The 17,160-nt window shown below is 40.5% G+C and overlaps 4 non-coding genes across 4 annotated transcripts; all 4 read right to left on the bottom strand.

Annotated features, from left to right (window-relative positions):
- Positions 1 to 1,919: 1,919 nt before the first annotated feature.
- On the bottom strand, positions 1,920 to 2,001 carry TRNAS-AGA (transfer RNA serine (anticodon AGA)). Its single transcript has one exon. It is a non-coding gene; the product is annotated as a tRNA-Ser (tRNA).
- Positions 2,002 to 5,939: 3,938 nt separating this feature from the next.
- On the bottom strand, positions 5,940 to 6,021 carry TRNAS-AGA (transfer RNA serine (anticodon AGA)). The gene has a single exon. It is a non-coding gene; the product is annotated as a tRNA-Ser (tRNA).
- A 3,939-nt stretch (positions 6,022 to 9,960) lies between these two features.
- TRNAS-AGA (transfer RNA serine (anticodon AGA)) lies at positions 9,961 to 10,042 on the bottom strand. Its single transcript has one exon. It is a non-coding gene; the product is annotated as a tRNA-Ser (tRNA).
- Positions 10,043 to 13,979: 3,937 nt separating this feature from the next.
- On the bottom strand, positions 13,980 to 14,061 carry TRNAS-AGA (transfer RNA serine (anticodon AGA)). Its single transcript has one exon. It is a non-coding gene; the product is annotated as a tRNA-Ser (tRNA).
- Positions 14,062 to 17,160: the final 3,099 nt, after the last annotated feature.

Here is a 17,160-nt window from a genome sequence, read left to right as displayed (position 1 = left end):
TACCGGCGTCATCCCGCGACACACCCACCATTTGCAGGCGACACAGTACTGTGTCGCGACACAGAGTTTGGAAAGCTCTGCCCTATACTTTTTATTTGGTAATTCCATATCGGAGAGGAGTAGCTTTATTTATTTATTGAAAATCCTACTTACTGGTGAGTTTGGATTTAACTTTACTATTTTAGAAATGCCACTTTTAGAGAGTGAACATTTCTCTGCACTTACTGCTATATTTGCCTGAAACCTGGCCCCAATACACGTCTGGATTGGGCTGGGTGACAGCAAAATTTGTGCCTTCCCTCTAGAGAGCCACAACACAGGTCACTCAACTGCACCTGGGGGGTGAGCTCCGCTCTCCCTTCACCCCCAATAGGTTCAAGAACGATAATTTATGTAAGTAAATACATTATAGCTACAGCTTATAATCATGCGAGTTTAAATCATTTGTTGTTAGATGGTTTAAATATTTGAAAGGATCTGTTTTTAATAGACATTTTACAAAAACCACTGGTACATTTGCTAATTCTGTAAAATTAACACCCAACTGCCGTGACATTGCCAACCACAATGCCGTGACTCGGATTCGAACTGAGGTTGCTGCGGCCACAACGCAGAGTACTAACCACTATACGATCACGGCGAGCTACTTGGGCTCAACGACATACAGTGACATGGAGAATTTATAATTCGGAACACTCAGGGCTGTTCCTGTGATAGGCTGGATGTATTCATTGCTTCCTCATTCCTCATTCAGAGGCTGCGTCTCCTCAGTGGTTGATAGGCTGAAACCGTTTCCTGGCCGCCTGCTTGTGAAATGCCAGGAGTCAAAGATCACACAATACACTTGCGGACCTGTGATGGGACACCAATGCAGAGAAACCCACCTGGCACAGACCTTCTATTCTGTCTATTAGACCTGCATCTTCCCTGCACCTTTCAAGCCATTTGTATGTGAAGCAAGAAAGAGTTAGAGAGTGATCCATCTACACTTTTATAGGGAGGATGTCGCCGTGAGCTCCTCCCAGCTAATCACACGAACAGCAGAAAAGCAAGATAATACACAGTTGAGGGGAGGGCTGCATGGTTATGTTTTTGAGTAAATATTGAAACTGACCTCAGTGGCTCATTAGCAGAGCTGCGGCTAATGACTGGTGCCAAATCATGATGAAGCAAGCACCATGGCTCGTAGGGGACCCACAACACGCTTTTCTTAGCTCACTGAATTAAAGTATAAACTTCCGCCGTGTGTGAGTGGTAAAGGCTTGTTAATATGGTTCCTTTTCCAATTCAAGTCTGACAACAAGAGGCAGGAACCACGTGGCTTCGGAAGCTCAGGAAAGTAGCCACCAATCACAGAGAAAGAGAGAACTGGCAGTATGAGAGGTGGAGAAAACAGAAGCGGGAGCAAGGAGCTCAAATGAGATTGATGGCGTTTAAATAGAGCGCATAAAGGAACAGTTACACAGCTAAGAAATGGGAAAGACAGACTAGGGAAAAAAACACAGAAAGAGCCTGTAGATGAATTCTCTTCCTGGGACAGCAGGTTAAGAGAAATTACACATGGGGAGGTTAAGCATGTAACACGAGGGAGAATAAAAAAGAAAATGCAGTTTTATGAAGTGTGTTTGCCAATCCAGCCAGCACTTTTGTTCTATTTCTCTCTTTGCGTCTTTTATTGGTAAAGTAACTTTCAAGTGCATGCGCAGGTATGAATGAGAGAGCAACGGTATAATAATTTGAAGCGTTTACACCAGTGCTAAAGTAGGAATGAGGTGTAGCAAAGACATGAAAGAGGTAGCGATAACAAATATGTGGAGAGGCAATAGTGACACAAAAATAAGCCACCTATTTATAAAACTGAAATGGAAGAAATACTAAAGGTTAACTTCTGAAATTGTAGCCGATAATAAAAAGATTCTCGTTGTTGGCAGGATTCGAACCTGCGCGGGGATACCCCAATGGATTTCTAGTCCATCGCCTTACCCACTCGGCCACAACAACTTGCTGTAAGCTGCATACAAATATTTTGTTTGAAAGTTTTGAAGTTTTCCCACATCAAAGTACTAATATTCTGCAATGCGCTTTTTAAAAACAATGTTTTTTTCATCATGCACGTTCTGTCCTAAAAATAAAAATTGCATGAGTATATCTCTGGATCTGTAAAAGGATACGCTTGCATTCAAACTCTCTTGTGGCACTCAAGTTTTTTGGACCCCGTTGCACTCTGTTTTTGCGCTGCTTTTAGTCGACGACCCATATTACAGAAGTCAACCATCTCTGAGTATTTGGGACTCCTTTGTAAGTGCCTTATCTTTAATCCTTGAAAAGCTCTATAATAAAGGGGTCTGTCAAAGATTGCTTGAATGGAAGATAAAAGAAGGCCCACTTGTCTCACCAAATGCAGTAGAGAAACCTGATGTTTTACTCATGTTATCCTTAGTTCAGTTTTTGTTAGACCTGGCATCCTTAAGGTGGCCTACCAGCAACCTTTTTGCTTTTCACCTCACGTTTTGCTGTATCTTTATGTTGGCCGTAGGACTCTAATCACTTTATCACTACTGTGAGAAAGTGGCTCTGTATATACTGTTCCCAAATAGGTACAGTGTGCACAGAGTCCCCAGTCCCCAGAGGTTTGGCAGAGGCTAAAGTTAGATATAACCTTACTCTCTAAAGTAGTAGCTTGCCGAGCAGTAAGGCAGTATCAGAGTACAGTGTAAAACATTTGTTGTACACACTCAGTCAGCAAATGGTCTCACACACTCAAGAACTGAACACTAGGCCATTGGTTTGCATAAAAAAGATATTGTTGTTTTATTTGAGAACCAACAATAGGTATCAAAATATACTTTCTCAGAGTGAGGTGCTTTAGTTAAATACTTTGCAATAGGCAATTGACTTTTGCAGGTCATAGTTACAGTTTATTACAATAGGCAACACAATTTGAATCACAATAATACATTGAGCTCAATGGGAATTTTAAGTTATATGCAATTAATTACTTTCAGGAATACTTTTCTAAATCCAGGACTGGATCCTAGATTCAGTCCTGGGACAGTTCTTGGAAACAAGTGAGTAAATTCGTTTTAGTTACTGTTGTGATTTTTAAGCAATATTTTGCTATTTTAAAAGTTGACACTTAGAAACTTTTGCTGATCAAATTACCAATGTTATCCTATGGAAGGAAATTCACTTAGCAGGTAAGTGGGGTTATGGTTACTTTTTCTAGGTCAGTGTTGGATCCTAGATCCAGCACTACTGTACCACCTGTAAGCAGTTGAGAAACTACGTTTAAGTTATACAGGCGATTTTTAAGGAATATTTACATGTTTGCAAAATCGACACTTAGAAGAAATTTCACAGAAAAACAGTCAATGGTTTCCTATGGAAGAAAATTCAAGTTACGGGTAAAGTACGTTCTCGTTACTTTTGTAATCCAGTGCTGGGCTCCTAGGCTCAGTACTGGGACATCTATCTAAAACAGGTAAACAATTACGTTTTCACAGTTGGTACGATTTTTAAAGAATATTTGTAAGTTTCAAAAATCGACACTTAGAAAATTTTCAGCAAAAAGCAGGCAATGATATCCCATGGAAGGAAATTCGAGTTACTGGTAAGTACGGTTAAAATTACTTTTCAGGGTCAGTACTGAGCTCCAAGATGCAGCACTGAGGTCTCTCCTGATAACAGGTGAGTAAATCAGAATTCGTTGTTCGGCTGATTTTAGATGAATATTTTAAAGTTCCAAAACTCCACACCACTTAGAAGAATTTCCAAGTGAAACCACTCAATGTTAGCCTATGGAAGAAAAGTGAGTTATCGGCTTTTAGGTAAGTACTCGACTGGCAGAGTTATGGTTCTGGGCATAGACTCAGGGGTCTCCCAGGGGAGTCCCAGCCTACTTGCCAAGCCTTAAACTCCCCTTTTATTACATATAATTTACACCTAAGGTAGGCCCTAGGTAGTCCTAGGTGCATGATGCTATGTAAGTAAAAATAAGATATGTACTTTGGTGGTTCGCGTGTCCTGTAAGTACCAAACAGTCTATTTCATTTTTCACTACTGTGAGGTCTACCCCTCTCATAGGTTAGCTCTGTGTATTCCCCTATACTTTTTATTTGGTAATTCCATATCGGAGAGGAGTAGCTTTATTTATTTATTGAAAATCCTACTTACTGGTGAGGTTGGATTTAACTTTACTATTTTAGAAATGCCACTTTTAGAGAGTGAACATTTCTCTGCACTTACTGCTCTATTTGCCTGAAACCTGGCCCCAATACACGTCTGGATTGGGCTGGGTGACAGCAAAATTTGTGCCTTCCCTCTAGAGAGCCACAACACAGGTCACTCAACTGCACCTGGGGGGTGAGCTCCGCTCTCCCTTCACCCCCAATAGGTTCAAGAACGATAATTTATGTAAGTAAATACATTATAGCTACAGCTTATAATCATGCGAGTTTAAATCATTTGTTGTTAGATGGTTTAAATATTTGAAAGGATCTGTTTTTAATAGACATTTTACAAAAACCACTGGTACATTTGCTAATTCTGTAAAATTAACACCCAACTGCCGTGACATTGCCAACCACAATGCCGTGACTCGGATTCGAACTGAGGTTGCTGCGGCCACAACGCAGAGTACTAACCACTATACGATCACGGCGAGCTACTTGGGCTCAACCACATACAGTGACATGGAGAATTTATAATTCGGAACACTCAGGGCTGTTCCTGTGATAGGCTGGATGTATTCATTGCTTCCTCATTCCTCATTCAGAGGCTGCGTCTCCTCAGTGGTTGATAGGCTGAAACCGTTTCCTGGCCGCCTGCTTGTGAAATGCCAGGAGTCAAAGATCACACAATACACTTGCGGACCTGTGATGGGACACCAATGCAGAGAAACCCACCTGGCACAGACCTTCTATTCTGTCTATTAGACCTGCATCTTCCCTGCACCTTTCAAGCCATTTGTATGTGAAGCAAGAAAGAGTTAGAGAGTGATCCATCTACACTTTTATAGGGAGGATGTCGCCGTGAGCTCCTCCCAGCTAATCACACGAACAGCAGAAAAGCAAGATAATACACAGTTGAGGGGAGGGCTGCATGGTTATGTTTTTGAGTAAATATTGAAACTGACCTCAGTGGCTCATTAGCAGAGCTGCGGCTAATGACTGGTGCCAAATCATGATGAAGCAAGCACCATGGCTCGTAGGGGACCCACAACACGCTTTTCTTAGCTCACTGAATTAAAGTATAAACTTCCGCTGTGTGTGAGTGGTAAAGGCTTGTTAATATGGTTCCTTTTCCAATTCAAGTCTGACAACAAGAGGCAGGAACCACGTGGCTTCGGAAGCTCAGGAAAGTAGCCACCAATCACAGAGAAAGAGAGAACTGGCAGTATGAGAGGTGGAGAAAACAGAAGCGGGAGCAAGGAGCTCAAATGAGATTGATGGCGTTTAAATAGAGCGCGTAAAGGAACAGTTACACAGCTAAGAAATGGGAAAGACAGACTAGGGAAAAAAACACAGAAAGAGCCTGTAGATGAATTCTCTTCCTGGGACAGCAGGTTAAGAGAAATTACACATGGGGAGGTTAAGCATGTAACACGGGGGAGAATAAAAAAGAAAATGCAGTTTTATGAAGTGTGTTTGCCAATCCAGCCAGCACTTTTGTTCTATTTCTCTCTTTGCGTCTTTTATTGGTAAAGTAACTTTCAAGTTCATGCGTAGGTATGAATGAGAGAGCAACGGTATAATAATTTGAAGCGTTTACACCAGTGCTAAAGTAGGAATGAGGTGTAGCAAAGACATGAAAGAGGTAGCGATAACAAATATGTGGAGAGGCAATAGTGACACAAAAATAAGCCACCTATTTATAAAACTGAAATGGAAGAAATACTAAAGGTTAACTTCTGAAATTGTAGCCGATAATAAAAAGATTCTCGTTGTTGGCAGGATTCGAACCTGCGCGGGGATACCCCAATGGATTTCTAGTCCATCGCCTTAACCACTCTGCCACAACAACTTGCTGTAAGCTGCCTACAAATATTTTGTTTGAAAGTTTTGAAGTTTTCCCACATCAAAGTACTAATATTCTGCAATGCGCTTTTTAAAAACAATGTTTTTTTCATCATGCACGTTCTGTCCTAAAAATAAAAATTGCATGAGTATATCTCTGGATCTGTAAAAGGATACGCTTGCATTCAAACTCTCTTGTGGCACTCAAGTTTTTTGGACCCTGTTGCACTCTGTTTTTGCGCTGCTTTTAGTCTACGACCCATATTACAGAAGTGAACCATCTCTGAGTATTTGGGACTCCTTTGTAAGTGCCTTATCTTTAATCCTTGAAAAGCTCTATAATAAAGGGGTCTGTCAAAGATTGATTGAATGGAAGATAAAAGAAGGCCCACTTGTCTCACCAAATGCAGTAGAGAAACCTAATGTTTTACTCATGTTATCCTTAGTTCAGTTTTTGTTAGACCTGGCATCCTTAAGGTGGCCTACCAGCAACCTTTTTGCTTTTCACCTCACGTTTTGCTGTATCTTTATGTTGGCCGTAGGACTCTAATCACTTTATCACTACTGTGAGAAAGTGGCTCTGTATATACTGTTCCCAAATAGGTACAGTGTGCACAGAGTCCCCAGTCCCCAGAGGTTTGGCAGAGGCTAAAGTTAGATATAACCTTACTCTCTAAAGTGGTAGCTTGCCGAGCAGTAAGGCAGTATCAGAGTACAGTGTAAAACATTTGTTGTACACACTCAGTCAGCAAATGGTCTCACACACTCAAGAACTGAACACTAGGCCATTGGTTTGCATAAAAAAGATATTGTTGTTTTACTTGAGAACCAACAATAGGTATCAAAATATACTTTCTCAGAGTGAGATGCTTTAGTTAAATACTTTGCAATAGGCAATTGACTTTTGCAGGTCATAGTTACAGTTTATTACAATAGGCAACACAATTTGAATCACAATAATACATTGAGCTCAATGGGAATTTTAAGTTATATGCAATTAATTACTTTCAGGAATACTTTTCTAAATCGAGGACTGGATCCTAGATTCAGTCCTGGGACAGTTCTTGGAAACAAGTGAGTAAATTCGTTTTAGTTACTGTTGTGATTTTTAAGCAATATTTTGCTATTTTAAAAGTTGACACTTAGAAACTTTTGCTGATCAAATTACCAATGTTATCCTATGGAAGGAAATTCACTTAGCAGGTAAGTGGGGTTATGGTTACTTTTTCTAGGTCAGTGTTGGATCCTAGATCCAGCACTACTGTACCACCTGTAAGCAGTTGAGAAACTACGTTTAAGTTATACAGGCGATTTTTAAGGAATATTTACATGTTTGCAAAATCGACACTTAGAAGAAATTTCACAGAAAAACAGTCAATGGTTTCCTATGGAAGAAAATTCAAGTTACGGGTAAAGTACGTTCTCGTTACTTTTGTAATCCAGTGCTGGGCTCCTAGGCTCAGTACTGGGACATCTATCTAAAACAGGTAAACAATTACGTTTTCACAGTTGGTACGATTTTTAAAGAATATTTGTAAGTTTCAAAAATCGACACTTAGAAAATTTTCAGCAAAAAGCAGGCAATGATATCCCATGGAAGGAAATTCGAGTTACTGGTAAGTACGGTTAAAATTACTTTTCAGGGTCAGTACTGAGCTCCAAGATGCAGCACTGAGGTCTCTCCTGATAACAGGTGAGTAAATCAGAATTCGTTGTTCGGCTGATTTTAGATGAATATTTTAAAGTTCCAAAACTCCACACCACTTAGAAGAATTTCCAAGTGAAACCACTCAATGTTAGCCTATGGAAGAAAAGTGAGTTATCGGCTTTTAGGTAAGTACTCGACTGGCAGAGTTATGGTTCTGGGCATAGACTCAGGGGTCTCCCAGGGGAGTCCCAGCCTACTTGCCAAGCCTTAAACTCCCCTTTTATTACATATAATTTACACCTAAGGTAGGCCCTAGGTAGTCCTAGGTGCATGATGCTATGTAAGTAAAAAATAAGATATGTACTTTGGTGGTTCGCGTGTCCTGTAAGTACCAAACAGTCTATTTCATTTTTCACTACTGTGAGGTCTACCCCTCTCATAGGTTAGCTCTGTGTATTCCCCTATACTTTTTATTTGGTAATTCCATATCGGAGAGGAGTAGCTTTATTTATTTATTGAAAATCCTACTTACTGGTGAGGTTGGATTTAACTTTACTATTTTAGAAATGCCACTTTTAGAGAGTGAACATTTCTCTGCACTTACTGCTCTATTTGCCTGAAACCTGGCCCCAATACACGTCTGGATTGGGCTGGGTGACAGCAAAATTTGTGCCTTCCCTCTAGAGAGCCACAACACAGGTCACTCAACTGCACCTGGGGGGTGAGCTCCGCTCTCCCTTCACCCCCAATAGGTTCAAGAACGATAATTTATGTAAGTAAATACATTATAGCTACAGCTTATAATCATGCGAGTTTAAATCATTTGTTGTTAGATGGTTTAAATATTTGAAAGGATCTGTTTTTAATAGACATTTTACAAAAAACACTGGTACATTTGCTAATTCTGTAAAATTAACACCCAACTAACGTGACATTGCCAACCACAATGCCGTGACTCGGATTCGAACTGAGGTTGCTGCGGCCACAACGCAGAGTACTAACCACTATACGATCACAGCGAGCTACTTGGGCTCAACGACATACAGTGACATGGAGAATTTATAATTCGGAACACTCAGGGCTGTTCCTGTGATAGGCTGGATGTATTCATTGCTTCCTCATTCCTCATTCAGAGGCTGCGTCTCCTCAGTGGTTGATAGGCTGAAACCGTTTCCTGGCCGCCTGCTTGTGAAATGCCAGGAGTCAAAGATCACACAATACACTTGCGGACCTGTGATGGGACACCAATGCAGAGAAACCCACCTGGCACAGACCTTCTATTCTGTCTATTAGACCTGCATCTTCCCTGCACCTTTCAAGCCATTTGTATGTGAAGCAAGAAAGAGTTAGAGAGTGATCCATCTACACTTTTATAGGGAGGATGTCGCCGTGAGCTCCTCCCAGCTAATCACACGAACAGCAGAAAAGCAAGACAATACACAGTTGAGGGGAGGGCTGCATGGTTATGTTTTTGAGTAAATATTGAAACTGACCTCAGTGGCTCATTAGCAGAGCTGCGGCTAATGACTGGTGCCAAATCATGATGAAGCAAGCACCATGGCTCGTAGGGGACCCACAACACGCTTTTCTTAGCTCACTGAATTAAAGTATAAACTTCCGCCGTGTGTGAGTGGTAAAGGCTTGTTAATATGGTTCCTTTTCCAATTCAAGTCTGACAACAAGAGGCAGGAACCACGTGGCTTCGGAAGCTCAGGAAAGTAGCCACCAATCACAGAGAAAGAGAGAACTGGCAGTATGAGAGGTGGAGAAAACAGAAGCGGGAGCAAGGAGCTCAAATGAGATTGATGGCGTTTAAATAGAGCGCGTAAAGGAACAGTTACACAGCTAAGAAATGGGAAAGACAGACTAGGGAAAAAAACACAGAAAGAGCCTGTAGATGAATTCTCTTCCTGGGACAGCAGGTTAAGAGAAATTACACATGGGGAGGTTAAGCATGTAACACGGGGGAGAATAAAAAAGAAAATGCAGTTTTATGAAGTGTGTTTGCCAATCCAGCCAGCACTTTTGTTCTATTTCTCTCTTTGCGTCTTTTATTGGTAAAGTAACTTTCAAGTGCATGCGCAGGTATGAATGAGAGAGCAACGGTATAATAATTTGAAGCGTTTACACCAGTGCTAAAGTAGGAATGAGGTGTAGCAAAGACATGAAAGAGGTAGCGATAACAAATATGTGGAGAGGCAATAGTGACACAAAAATAAGCCACCTATTTATAAAACTGAAATGGAAGAAATACTAAAGGTTAACTTCTGAAATTGTAGCCGATAATAAAAAGATTCTCGTTGTTGGCAGGATTCGAACCTGCGCGGGGATACCCCAATGGATTTCTAGTCCATCGCCTTAACCACTCTGCCACAACAACTTGCTGTAAGCTGCCTACAAATATTTTGTTTGAAAGTTTTGAAGTTTTCCCACATCAAAGTACTAATATTCTGCAATGCGCTTTTTAAAAACAATGTTTTTTTCATCATGCACGTTCTGTCCTAAAAATAAAAATTGCATGAGTATATCTCTGGATCTGTAAAAGGATACGCTTGCATTCAAACTCTCTTGTGGCACCCAAGTTTTTTGGACCCTGTTGCACTCTGTTTTTGCGCTGCTTTTAGTCTACGACCCATATTACAGAAGTCAACCATCTCTGAGTATTTGGGACTCCTTTGTAAGTGCCTTATCTTTAATCCTTGAAAAGCTCTATAATAAAGGGGTCTGTCAAAGATTGCTTGAATGGAAGATAAAAGAAGGCCCACTTGTCTCACCAAATGCAGTAGAGAAACCTGATGTTTTACTCATGTTATCCTTAGTTCAGTTTTTGTTAGACCTGGCATCCTTAAGGTGGCCTACCAGCAACCTTTTTGCTTTTCACCTCACGTTTTGCTGTATCTTTATGTTGGCCGTAGGACTCTAATCACTTTATCACTACTGTGAGAAAGTGGCTCTGTATATACTGTTCCCAAATAGGTACAGTGTGCACAGAGTCCCCAGTCCCCAGAGGTTTGGCAGAGGCTAAAGTTAGATATAACCTTACTCTCTAAAGTGGTAGCTTGCCGAGCAGTAAGGCAGTATCAGAGTACAGTGTAAAACATTTGTTGTACACACTCAGTCAGCAAATGGTCTCACACACTCAAGAACTGAACACTAGGCCATTGGTTTGCATAAAAAAGATATTGTTGTTTTACTTGAGAACCAACAATAGGTATCAAAATATACTTTCTCAGAGTGAGATGCTTTAGTTAAATACTTTGCAATAGGCAATTGACTTTTGCAGGTCATAGTTACAGTTTATTACAATAGGCAACACAATTTGAATCACAATAATACATTGAGCTCAATGGGAATTTTAAGTTATATGCAATTAATTACTTTCAGGAATACTTTTCTAAATCCAGGACTGGATCCTAGATTCAGTCCTGGGACAGTTCTTGGAAACAAGTGAGTAAATTTGTTTTAGTTACTGTTGTGATTTTTAAGCAATATTTTGCTATTTTAAAAGTTGACACTTAGAAACTTTTGCTGATCAAATTACCAATGTTATCCTATGGAAGGAAATTCACTTAGCAGGTAAGTGGGGTTATGGTTACTTTTTCTAGGTCAGTGTTGGATCCTAGATCCAGCACTACTGTACCACCTGTAAGCAGTTGAGAAACTACGTTTAAGTTATACAGGCGATTTTTAAGGAATATTTACATGTTTGCAAAATCGACACTTAGAAGAAATTTCACAGAAAAACAGTCAATGGTTTCCTATGGAAGAAAATTCAAGTTACGGGTAAAGTTTGTTCTCGTTACTTTTGTAATCCAGTGCTGGGCTCCTAGGCTCAGTACTGGGACATCTATCTAAAACAGGTAAACAATTACGTTTTCACAGTTGGTACGATTTTTAAAGAATATTTGTAAGTTTCAAAAATCGACACTTAGAAAATTTTCAGCGAAAAGCAGGCAATGATATCCCATGGAAGGAAATTCGAGTTACTGGTAAGTACGGTTAAAATTACTTTTCAGGGTCAGTACTGAGCTCCAAGATGCAGCACTGAGGTCTCTCCTGATAACAGGTGAGTAAATCAGAATTCGTTGTTCGGCTGATTTTAGATGAATATTTTAAAGTTCCAAAACTCCACACCACTTAGAAGAATTTCCAAGTGAAACCACTCAATGTTAGCATATGGAAGAAAAGTGAGTTATCGGCTTTTAGGTAAGTACTCGACTGGCAGAGTTATGGTTCTGGGCATAGACTCAGGGGTCTCCCAGGGGAGTCCCAGCCTACTTGCCAAGCCTTAAACTCCCCTTTTATTACATATAATTTACACCTAAGGTAGGCCCTAGGTAGTCCTAGGTGCATGATGCTATGTAAGTAAAAAATAAGATATGTACTTTGGTGGTTCGCGTGTCCTGTAAGTACCAAACAGTCTATTTCATTTTTCACTACTGTGAGGTCTACCCCTCTCATAGGTTAGCTCTGTGTATTCCCCTATACTTTTTATTTGGTAATTCCATATCGGAGAGGAGTAGCTTTATTTATTTATTGAAAATCCTACTTACTGGTGAGTTTGGATTTAACTTTACTATTTTAGAAATGCCACTTTTAGAGAGTGAACATTTCTCTGCACTTACTGCTATATTTGCCTGAAACCTGGCCCCAATACACGTCTGGATTGGGCTGGGTGACAGCAAAATTTGTGCCTTCCCTCTAGAGAGCCACAACACAGGTCACTCAACTGCACCTGGGGGGTGAGCTCCGCTCTCCCTTCACCCCCAATAGGTTCAAGAACGATAATTTATGTAAGTAAATACATTATAGCTACAGCTTATAATCATGCGAGTTTAAATCATTTGTTGTTAGATGGTTTAAATATTTGAAAGGATCTGTTTTTAATAGACATTTTACAAAAACCACTGGTACATTTGCTAATTCTGTAAAATTAACACCCAACTGCCGTGACATTGCCAACCACAATGCCGTGACTCGGATTCGAACTGAGGTTGCTGCGGCCACAACGCAGAGTACTAACCACTATACGATCACGGCGAGCTACTTGGGCTCAACGACATACAGTGACATGGAGAATTTATAATTCGGAACACTCAGGGCTGTTCCTGTGATAGGCTGGATGTATTCATTGCTTCCTCATTCCTCATTCAGAGGCTGCGTCTCCTCAGTGGTTGATAGGCTGAAACCGTTTCCTGGCCGCCTGCTTGTGAAATGCCAGGAGTCAAAGATCACACAATACACTTGCGGACCTGTGATGGGACACCAATGCAGAGAAACCCACCTGGCACAGACCTTCTATTCTGTCTATTAGACCTGCATCTTCCCTGCACCTTTCAAGCCATTTGTATGTGAAGCAAGAAAGAGTTAGAGAGTGATCCATCTACACTTTTATAGGGAGGATGTCGCCGTGAGCTCCTCCCAGCTAATCACACGAACAGCAGAAAAGCAAGATAATACACAGTTGAGGGGAGGGCTGCATGGTTATGTTTTTGAGTAAATATTGAAACTGACCTCAGTGGCTCATTAGCAGAGCTGCGGCTAATGACTGGTGCCAAATCATGATGAAGCAAGCACCATGGCTCGTAGGGGACCCACAACACGCTTTTCTTAGCTCACTGAATTAAAGTATAAACTTCCGCCGTGTGTGAGTGGTAAAGGCTTGTTAATATGGTTCCTTTTCCAATTCAAGTCTGACAACAAGAGGCAGGAACCACGTGGCTTCGGAAGCTCAGGAAAGTAGCCACCAATCACAGAGAAAGAGAGAACTGGCAGTATGAGAGGTGGAGAAAACAGAAGCGGGAGCAAGGAGCTCAAATGAGATTGATGGCGTTTAAATAGAGCGCGTAAAGGAACAGTTACACAGCTAAGAAATGGGAAAGACAGACTAGGGAAAAAAACACAGAAAGAGCCTGTAGATGAATTCTCTTCCTGGGACAGCAGGTTAAGAGAAATTACACATGGGGAGGTTAAGCATGTAACACGGGGGAGAATAAAAAAGAAAATGCAGTTTTATGAAGTGTTTGCCAATCCAGCCAGCACTTTTGTTCTATTTCTCTCTTTGCGTCTTTTATTGGTAAAGTAACTTTCAAGTGCATGCGCAGGTATGAATGAGAGAGCAACGGTATAATAATTTAAAGCGTTTACACCAGTGCTAAAGTAGGAATGAGGTGTAGCAAAGACATGAAAGAGGTAGCGATAACAAATATGTGGAGAGGCAATAGTGACACAAAAAAAAGCCACCTATTTATAAAACTGAAATGGAAGAAATACTAAAGGTTAACTTCTGAAATTGTAGCCGATAATAAAAAGATTCTCGTTGTTGGCAGGATTCGAACCTGCACGGGGATACCCCAATGGATTTCTAGTCCATCGCCTTAACCACTCGGCCACAACAACTTGCTGTAAGCTGCCTACAAATATTTTGTTTGAAAGTTTTGAAGTTTTCCCACATCAAAGTACTAATATTCTGCAATGCGCTTTTTAAAAACAATGTTTTTTTCATCATGCACGTTCTGTCCTAAAAATAAAAATTGCATGAGTATATCTCTGGATCTGTAAAAGGATACGCTTGCATTCAAACTCTCTTGTGGCACTCAAGTTTTTTGGAACCTGTTGCACTCTGTTTTTGCGCTGCTTTTAGTCTACGACCCATATTACAGAAGTCAACCATCTCTGAGTATTTGGGACTCCTTTGTAAGTGCCTTATCTTTAATCCTTGAAAAGCTCTATAATAAAGGGGTCTGTCAAAGATTGCTTGAATGGAAGATAAAAGAAGGCCCACTTGTCTCACCAAATGCAGTAGAGAAACCTGATGTTTTACTCATGTTATCCTTAGTTCAGTTTTTGTTAGACCTGGCATCCTTAAGGTGGCCTACCAGCAACCTTTTTGCTTTTCACCTCACGTTTTGCTGTATCTTTATGTTGGCCGTAGGACTCTAATCACTTTATCACTACTGTGAGAAAGTGGCTCTGTATATACTGTTCCCAAATAGGTACAGTGTGCACAGAGTCCCCAGTCCCCAGAGGTTTGGCAGAGGCTAAAGTTAGATATAACCTTACTCTCTAAAGTGGTAGCTTGCCGAGCAGTAAGGCAGTATCAGAGTACAGTGTAAAACATTTGTTGTACACACTCAGTCAGCAAATGGTCTCACACACTCAAGAACTGAACACTAGGCCATTGGTTTGCATAAAAAAGATATTGTTGTTTTACTTGAGAACCAACAATAGGTATCAAAATATACTTTCTCAGAGTGAGATGCTTTAGTTAAATACTTTGCAATAGGCAATTGACTTTTGCAGGTCATAGTTACAGTTTATTACAATAGGCAACACAATTTGAATCACAATAATACATTGAGCTCAATGGGAATTTTAAGTTATATGCAATTAATTACTTTCAGGAGTACTTTTCTAAATCCAGGACTGGATCCTAGATTCAGTCCTGGGACAGTTCTTGGAAACAAGTGAGTAAATTTGTTTTAGTTACTGTTGTGATTTTTAAGCAATATTTTGCTATTTTAAAAGTTGACACTTAGAAACTTTTGCTGATCAAATTACCAATGTTATCCTATGGAAGGAAATTCACTTAGCAGGTAAGTGGGGTTATGGTTACTTTTTCTAGGTCAGTGTTGGATCCTAGATCCAGCACTACTGTACCACCTGTAAGCAGTTGAGAAACTACGTTTAAGTTATACAGGCGATTTTTAAGGAATATTTACATGTTTGCAAAATCGACACTTAGAAGAAATTTCACAGAAAAACAGTCAATGGTTTCCTATGGAAGAAAATTCAAGTTACGGGTAAAGTTCGTTCTCGTTACTTTTGTAATCCAGTGCTGGGCTCCTAGGCTCAGTACTGGGACATCTATCTAAAACAGGTAAACAATTACGTTTTCACAGTTGGTACGATTTTTAAAGAATATTTGTAAGTTTCAAAAATCGACACTTAGAAAATTTTCAGCGAAAAGCAGGCAATGATATCCCATGGAAGGAAATTCGAGTTACTGGTAAGTACGGTTAAAATTACTTTTCAGGGTCAGTACTGAGCTCCAAGATGCAGCACTGAGGTCTCTCCTGATAACAGGTGAGTAAATCAGAATTCGTTGTTCGGCTGATTTTAGATGAATATTTTAAAGTTCCAAAACTCCACACCACTTAGAAGAATTTCCAAGTGAAACCACTCAATGTTAGCATATGGAAGAAAAGTGAGTTATCGGCTTTTAGGTAAGTACTCGACTGGCAGAGTTATGGTTCTGGGCATAGACTCAGGGGTCTCCCAGGGGAGTCCCAGCCTACTTGCCAAGCCTTAAACTCCCCTTTTATTACATATAATTTACACCTAAGGTAGGCCCTAGGTAGTCCTAGGTGCATGATGCTATGTAAGTAAAAAATAAGATATGTACTTTGGTGGTTCGCGTGTCCTGTAAGTACCAAACAGTCTATTTCATTTTTCACTACTGTGAGGTCTACCCCTCTCATAGGTTAGCTCTGTGTATTCCCCTATACCACAGCTTTCCAAACTTTTCATGTTGGTGACACACTTTTTAGACATGCATCATTTTGCGACACGGTAACACAGTGTAGCGAGCGAGCTATCCGGAACCACCTAAGAGGGGTTCGGGGGGGGGTGTGTGTGAATCTGTTCTAACAAAGACAGTGACTGGCAAAACTGGGTGTAAGGTTAGGTTTGTGCCTGAAACAAGAATATAATCATGCACACATTGACACATGCCCCAGTGATTTACGGCACAAAAAGGGCGGGTGCACTCACTGCCAACCCTTTCAACCATGCACAAAGTCCGCCAGTTGCCTTGCTGAATATGAGTTATACAAAAATCCGTTCAGGAAGGGGGAATTGTGAGTGGTAAAACAATCATGCAACTTATCAGCCGGTCTCTGCGCATTGAACTCAGTGGGACCGCTCTCCGCAGCGCACCAAAAGCCAACAGAAAATAAGACGAGTCATATGTTTTTCCTTTGAGGTAAAATCTTATGTTGAACTGTACAAGGCATTGTAACATGGTAAAATTTGGGGTGCTACATTTTGAGAACCAAAAATGGTCATTTGCTCTGAAATTGCTTAAATAGGTTTATAAAAAGTGTTCTGCCATAAATCAAGGGACGATGAAAACTGTGAAGATATGGAAACCATCAACTGTGATTTCATGAACTGAGACAATTGTGAAGGCATGGAACCCCATCAAGTGTAATTTGGTGAATTACAGGACAAAGCCAATTATGAAGACAGACACAATGAACTGTCATGTCATTAATTTTGGGACCGAGACAACTGTGAAGAACATCACCAAGTGTCATTTTTACAAACTTCTGCACACTATAATAAACCATGCCTACTTTGGCATCACAGACGCCCACCAAGTGTAACAATCAAAGAACACAACAACAATCAAACAGTCATTTATTTTCGGGACACTTTCAATTTGACCTTTTACATGTAACATTTGGTAGAGCACATCTGTGGTAGAGTATGTCAGCA

Source organism: Triturus cristatus, chromosome 12, assembly GCF_964204655.1.
Source record: "Triturus cristatus chromosome 12, aTriCri1.1, whole genome shotgun sequence".
NCBI classification, from domain to species: Eukaryota; Metazoa; Chordata; class Amphibia; order Caudata; family Salamandridae; genus Triturus; species Triturus cristatus.
Note: the sequence above shows the minus strand (reverse complement) of the source record. Positions and strands in the feature narration are given on the sequence as shown.